This window comes from Neomonachus schauinslandi, chromosome 1 (assembly GCF_002201575.2).
Source record: "Neomonachus schauinslandi chromosome 1, ASM220157v2, whole genome shotgun sequence".
Lineage (NCBI taxonomy): Eukaryota > Metazoa > Chordata > Mammalia > Carnivora > Phocidae > Neomonachus > Neomonachus schauinslandi.
Genome location: NC_058403.1, coordinates 16,467,880 through 16,475,304, shown reverse-complemented (window position 1 = coordinate 16,475,304; position 7,425 = coordinate 16,467,880). Strand labels below are relative to the sequence as shown.

At 34.8% G+C, this 7,425-nt stretch overlaps 1 pseudogene; it reads right to left on the bottom strand.

Moving 5' to 3' along the window:
- Positions 1–6,557: 6,557 nt before the first annotated feature.
- Positions 6,558–6,894, bottom strand: LOC110570060 (annotated as a pseudogene).
- Positions 6,895–7,425: the final 531 nt, after the last annotated feature.

The following is a 7,425-nucleotide window of genomic DNA, read 5'->3' as shown; positions in this document are numbered from 1 at the left end:
CCCTAGAATTTTCTGAGGATTCCACTTTATTTTGTCTTCCACAACTGTATCACATCCTATGTATGTGAATAATGGTATGTGAATAATGCCATGTGAAGTCTAACTTTTAAAATACTTTCACCAATTTTCCTCTTCAGTTAAAAAATCTCATTGTTTAATAACACCCTAAATTAGAATTTCCAACAAAAATGTGTGACCAAGCTACGTGTTTATTAAATTTTGAAACATTTTCAATATCCATTATCAGCCCAGACTTTCTTTATCCAACTCCTTCCTCCCCGCCAAGTAGTAGACATTGACACCCTGCCTAGCACTTGATAACCTCCCAATTTGGAGCTGGACTTTGTTTCTTGCTTCCTCAGCAGCTGGCAGAGACCCAGATATAAGATTAAGTCCCCCTAGTTCTAGAGCATTTATCAGCAAGACTAGCAACACAGGCAGTAAGTACATTGCTTGTCAACCTTCTTTGGAATTAATCATATAAATTAAAAACAAAAAACTATTCAATTCTTCCCATGACTTAAAGTAGGCTTAGAAGAGAGTAGTATGGCATATGATGGGCAATAGGACCAACTACAGGGTAACAATTATATTCCAGGATTGAGTCTTCTCTTCAAAACTATGTCATTAATAGTATTTTTCCTGTTTCTAGGTGTGAACAAAAGCTCAAAGAGACTTGAAAAGTTTTCTGAGGCTATAATGTTAGCTAGCAATGAACAGATCAATGATTCAAATCCATGTGCCATTTTTTTTTTCTCTCTGACCTATAGCACTTTACATACTGAAGCCTTTACATCTGCCAAAGGTAGTGAAGTTGGTAATTTTAAATAAAAACAGAAAAACATGTATATTTTGTTAAAGAGAGTAAACCCAATAGCAGAGCTATGAAATCTGCCAGCATCTCTTTCATACCCTCTGAAAAATATACATGAGAAGTTCTCACCCATAATATTTTATTCCCTTGTAAAAACTCTTTGCATTTGTTACTATAAACCTCTATGACTAAAGTTAATTGTCCACTTGCACACTGTATCCCAGGTTTCTAGAAGGTATTTCTGAATATCATTGAAGAAGCAACCAAATGGTAGTTCTAATTCCAGAAATTGCAGGGTAACATGTATCAGACTACTCCTGAGGCAGGTAAATTTAAAACTCTAAACAAATATAACAAAAACAGATATTTGAAGGCCCTGGAGACAAAACAAGAGTGGGCAAAAGCTGGATGAGGTTTGGCCCTTGAAAAAGAGAGTGTCAGTGGTGAAATCATCATTTATACATTTTTCTCCCTGAGGGGACCCCAAACTCCACCCAGCACCAAACATTATTATTTCTGATTGAGGTATCAGGGGACAGGTCTGGAGCTAGAATGACTTGAAACTGAGGAAAGAAATCCCAGAAAAGAAGTTAGTCACAGAAGAGAGGAGCCTGAAAAGCTATGTAAAATCTGTGTGTAAACTCTTCTCTACTTCTTGACTGACCTGGACTGAATATGTACAGAGGAATCAAGTAATAATCAAACAAATTGGTGATAACCCAAACTAGAAGGTGCAAATGCAGTACAAAAATTTATTTTGTTGCCCACTGAAGAGAGATAAAATTTCAAGTATGAGTCCTGCTGAGTAAGAAGATCTTGGATGAATCTCAACCTTTTCATTAAAATCCTAGGAGGGTTATAGGTAGGAAAACACTATATGCCAGAATTAAGAGATCTGCAGTAAACTTGAAAAAGTCTTAGCCTATGAAAAGATAAAACCAAGTCTCCAGAAGAAAAGTGACAAGCCTCTTACCAATGACTCATTACTTGAATTAGCAAACTATAACAAAAATTAACACTCTTGAGCGGTAAGTAACAGAATCCAGAGTCTCTAAAAATATTAATGGCATATTACTTATGCAACAAAAAAATCTGGACATGCAAAGAATGAGGAGAAAGTGACACATAGCCCAGACATAAATCAATCAATATAAAAGAACCCTGAGATGATGTGCATGTTAGAATTACATGACAGGCAATTTAAAGCAACTATATACAAATATGTCAAAATATAAAGGAGGTAATTGTCATAATTATTTAATAAAGAGAGAATCCCAAGAAGAATCAAAAAACCTCAAAGAACTTCAAAAAAAAGGACAATATACACAATGAAAAAAAGAAATGTATTGGATAATCAACTGAAAGAGCTTCTAATGTCTAAAGTTGGAACAATTTGGGCAACAAAATAAATTAAGTAGTATTAGTTTACAACCTAAAGTATGAAATACATATCCATGAGTCCAAGCTGATACGAATAAATGATTTAATAAGCACATAGGAGAAAAGTAAGAAATCTCTCATGAAGAAGAATTAGTTAATAATTTATAATAATAATAAATAGTATAATAATTAGTTAATAGTTTATGTAGATACTCCACCCTAAAGGAACAGTGTAACTCTCTGTGTGGCTACAGAGATTTTCCTCAAATAATCAGTATGGAAATGGAGGCAAAGTGTAACTTTTTACAGTGAATTCTGGCAAATGCTACTTCAGGCAGGTGCCAGGTGATTGAGGTCAACATCAATACTCATAAATAATTTTTATCATGTAGTCTTGATATATGATAAAAACAACACTTTATTTCTGAAGTTTTCCTTCCCCAAATCCATAACCTCAATCTATTCGTGAGAAAAGCATCACATAAATTCTAGTAATGAGGCATCCTTCAGTAAACCTAACCAGTACTCCTCAAAACTGTGAAAGCCAACAAAAACAAGGTAAAGTCTGAGAAACTGTCATAGCCCAGAGAAGCCTAAGAACACATGACAGTTACATATATTACAGTATCCTGGATGAGATCCTGGAACAGAAAAAGAATATTAGGTGAAAACTAAGAAAATCTGAATGAAGTATTGATTTTAGTTAATAGCAATATATTGATATTTGTTCATTAATTGTAACATATGTACCATACTAATCTTATATGTAAACAGTAGGAGAAACTGTGTAAAAAGTTATAAGGGAACTCTCTGTACTGTATTTTCAATTTGCTTTTGTAAGTCTAAAACTGCTTTAAAAACACAGTCCATTAAAAATATATTGGATGAACTTTACAAGAGATTGGAGATGGCAGAAGACAGGGTTAATGAATTTAAAGAACTTCAATAGAATTGACTCAATCTTAAAAAAAATCAAGAAAAAATTTTTAAATATAGCCTCAGGGATTTATCAGACAATGTCAACATGTCTGGTATATATGTAATTAGATTCCCAGAAAGAGAAAAAAGAAGAAGAAAGTTTTTAAAGATGTAACCGCCAAAAATATTTTGGGTTTGGAGAAAAACACCAACCTGCCGACATGAGAAGCTTAACAAACTCCAAGACAAGAACAATAAAAACTATACTTAGACGCATCACAGTCAAACTGATAAAAACCAAAGATAACTATATATATTTGCCAGAGGGAAAAAGAGCATTTTTCAGGGAACAAAGATACAAGTAATGGCTGACTGCAGATAGAATCAGTGAAGGTAGAAAGATTTTAGTGATCTTTAAATTAATGAAAATGAGAACAAAATTTTCAACTCAAATTCCTACATCCAGTCAAAATAACAACAGCCAAGTGAATATGTTTTTAGGTAAACAAAAGCCAAGAAGATACATTTCTCAAGTCCTGTAGTATAAGCTATGTTAACGGGAATTCTTCAGGCTGTAGTGAAATGACACCAGATAGAAATACAGATCTACAGGAAGGAATGAAGATAATCAGAAATAAGACTAAAATTTTTTCTTAATGTCTTTAGAATAAAAGTGATGGTTTAATGCTAAAATTACATTGAAATTTGAGATTTATAATATAAGTAGATTGAAAATCTCTCACACCATTAATACATAGAACGGGGATGCATATATAACATTATTTTAAGGTTCTCACATTTCACATGAAGTGGTGCAATATTAATTGTAATTCCCTTGTGGTAAGTGAAAGATGGCCCATTGCAATAACCTATGGCAAAAGACTGAAATCATACAGAGTAGTTTTTGACATCCACCATGAAATTAAATTTGAAATCAATTACATTGTTAGCCAGAATAGTCCCCAAATTTTGGAAACTAAGCCACATACCTCTAAATAATTAATATGATAAAACAAGAAATCACAAGAGAATTACAGAAAGTTTTGAATTTAATTCTGTTTTTTTAAAAAATTGAGTATAATTGACACACGATGTCACATTCCTTTTCAGGTGTACAACACAATGATTCAACTTCTCTATACAATATGCTGTGCTCCCCACAAGTGTTTGAATTTAATTCTGATCACAACACAACTTATCAAAATGTGTGGGATGCAGCTAAGATATGCTGAGGGGGAAATATATAGCAAAGAAGAAAGTTTATATATTATATATAAGAAAGTGATAGAATTTTCCATCTTCTGTAGCTAGAAAAAGATGAGCCATTTATACGCAAATTAAGTAAAAGGAAGGAAATAATAAAGATAACAGATATTAAAAATACATAGATTTACTTTCTAAATAAGTAGAAAACAGACAAATTAAGAAATACAAAAGTTGTCTGGTTTTTTAAACATCACTAGCCATCAGGGAAATACAAATCAAAACCACAATGAGATACCACCTTACACCGGTTAGAATGGCAAAAATTAACAAGACAGAAAACAAGAAGTGTTAGTGAGGATGTGGAGAAAGGGGAACCCTCTTACACTGTTGGTGGGAATGCAAGCTGGTACAGCCACTCTGGAAAACAGTATGGAGGTTCCTCAAGATGTTAAAAATAGAGCTATCCTACGACACAGCAATTGTACTACCAGGTATTTACCCCAAAGATACAGATGTAGTGAAAAGAAGGGGTATATGCACCCCAATGTTCATGGCATCAATGTCCACAATAGCCAAACTGTGGAAAGAGCCAAGATGCCCTTCAACAGATGAATGGATAAAGAAGATGTGGTCCATCTATACAATAGAATATTACTAAGCCATCAGAAAGGATAAATACCTACTATTTGCATCGACATGGATGGAACTGGAAGGGATTATGCTAAGTGAAATAAGTCAAGCACAGAAAGACAATTATCATATGGTTTCATTCATATGTGGAACATAAGGAATAGCGCGGAGGACCACAGGGGAAGGGAGGGAAACCTGAATGGGAAACAATCAGAGAGGGAGACAAACCATGAGAGACTTTGGACTCCAGGAACCAAACTGAGGGTTAGAGAAGAGAGGGGGTGGGGGGATGGGTAACCAGGTGATGGGCATTAAGGAGGACAAGTGTTGTGATGAGCACTGGGTGTTATACGCAACTAATGAATCATTGAACACTACATCAGAAACTAATGATGTACTATATGCTGGCTAATTGAACATAATAATTAAAAAATAAAATAGTTTGAACTGGGAAAAAAATAAAGATCAGTTAATTGTTAAACCACTAGCAGGACTGGTCAGGAAAAAGCAAGTTAGGAAATAGAAAATAGCTAATATCAGGAATTATAGCAGGGATCTCTTTACAAATCCTATTAAGAATACATGTGTAATAGTGGAATATATGAACAACTTTATTTCAACAAACTCGAAGACTTCAATGATAAGGACAATTCTTTGAAAAATAAAACATATCAATACTGACATAAATGGTGAGCACTGGGCATTGTATGTAAGTGATGAGTCACTAAATTGTACACTTGAAACTAATACTGCACTGTGTATTAACTAGCTGGAATTCAAATAAAAACTTGGGGAAAAAAAGAAAGAATTAAAAAAAAAAGAAAGGAACTGAGAGGTCTATATCTACTTCTATATTAACCCAATTGAATTTATCAAAAATCTTCCTCTAAAGAAAAGTACAAGAAAATACATTGTTGTAGCATACAAATTCTTTAAATATTAAATAATACCAATATTAAGCAAAGTCTAAAACATTGTCTGGTAGTTCTTATCAAAAAAAGAAAGAGGAAGAATAACAGAAGACAGAGGGGGAAAAACTTCAACTTACATTGGTACCATTAGTTACAACAGTATTACAATAGTTCCATTTTTTATTATTTCATTCAACAGTAAACTTGTTTCCTACGGAGCCTCTTGCAACTTGTGTCCCAACCTGACCGCTCTCATGAAACATTTTGGGAGTGTGCACACTTACCCTTTTTCTCATTGCCTTATATCTGCACAGATTTTCTCCTCTTCCAAGATTTCTCTGTCTTTAGATGGCCTAGCTCATATCTAACTTATTTTAGCTACACATTTCTATAAACTGTAGTGTTGCCATGAAATTTGATGTGGAGAGGATGCTTGGATAAAGCTTGGAGGAGAAGGTTGACTTAGAAAAGCTTTGTAATTGATTTTAAGAAAATGATTGAGTAGTGATGCTCTCCTGTGCTTAAGTGAAAATCTGGGCCTTGAATCTGCCAAATTACCACCTTCCCATGCCACAGCAAGAAATGAACATCTAGTTTTAAAAATGGAATTTTTTCTTAGCTTTGAGGCAATTTATTATAAAAAGCTGGCCCTTATATACATAAACTAACAAGAACTTAAAATTCATCACACATTTACTTCATTTTTTAGCTTCACCTTCTAGTAAATCTTTAGCTTCCTTGATTTTGGTTGCTGTACAAGGAGATCCTCCCTTGTCCAGGTGACTGAAAAGCATAATCTGTCAGTGAGCATCTCATATTGTTCCTTTATTGGCAGCGGGGCTTACCTGCTTCTCATTTTGTCATTTGGGGTTCAAACCCATCTCCGTAGTAACCGCCACTAAAGGCAGATTTTGGTGGGCTTTGAAAAACTTGTTTTACTTGAGGCTCCATGGGTTTCATGGCTTGCAAAATGTAGCAGCCTGCAAATCCTGTGGCAGCAATGGTCAGTCCAGCCGCTACCCCTGGACTGGCCATAGCTCTGACTCAGCTCCTCAGCCCCTCTTTGAGGGCCATTCGTCCCAGCCCAAAGGCGGCAGCCACCAATGTTCATGCCTCTAGTACACAGCCATGTGGCCCCCCCCAGCAAGGCACCAAACCAAAACGGAACTTTACATAGTAGTACCATCAAAATTAAATGGTTGCTTTGAACATTTACTTAAATGAACAGAATCTTTACTAGACTGTAACAGTAGTGTTAAAAAAAAATACCTCCTTATATTAATCTGAATATTGACATGTTTTTTTCAATTTTTGTTGCAATGTCATTGCCAACTGTCTATAGTTTTCTACCAATATAAAGGTCATTCTGCAAAATTATTATTTTTTTAAAGATTTATTTATTTATTATAGAGAGCGCATAAGCGGGAGGGGCAGAGGAAGAGGGAGAGAGAATCTGAAGCAGATTCTGTGATGAGTGCAGAACCCAACATGGGGCTCGATCCCATGACCCTGAGAGCATGCCCTGAGCCGAAACCAAAAGTTGGCTGCATAACTGACTGTACCACC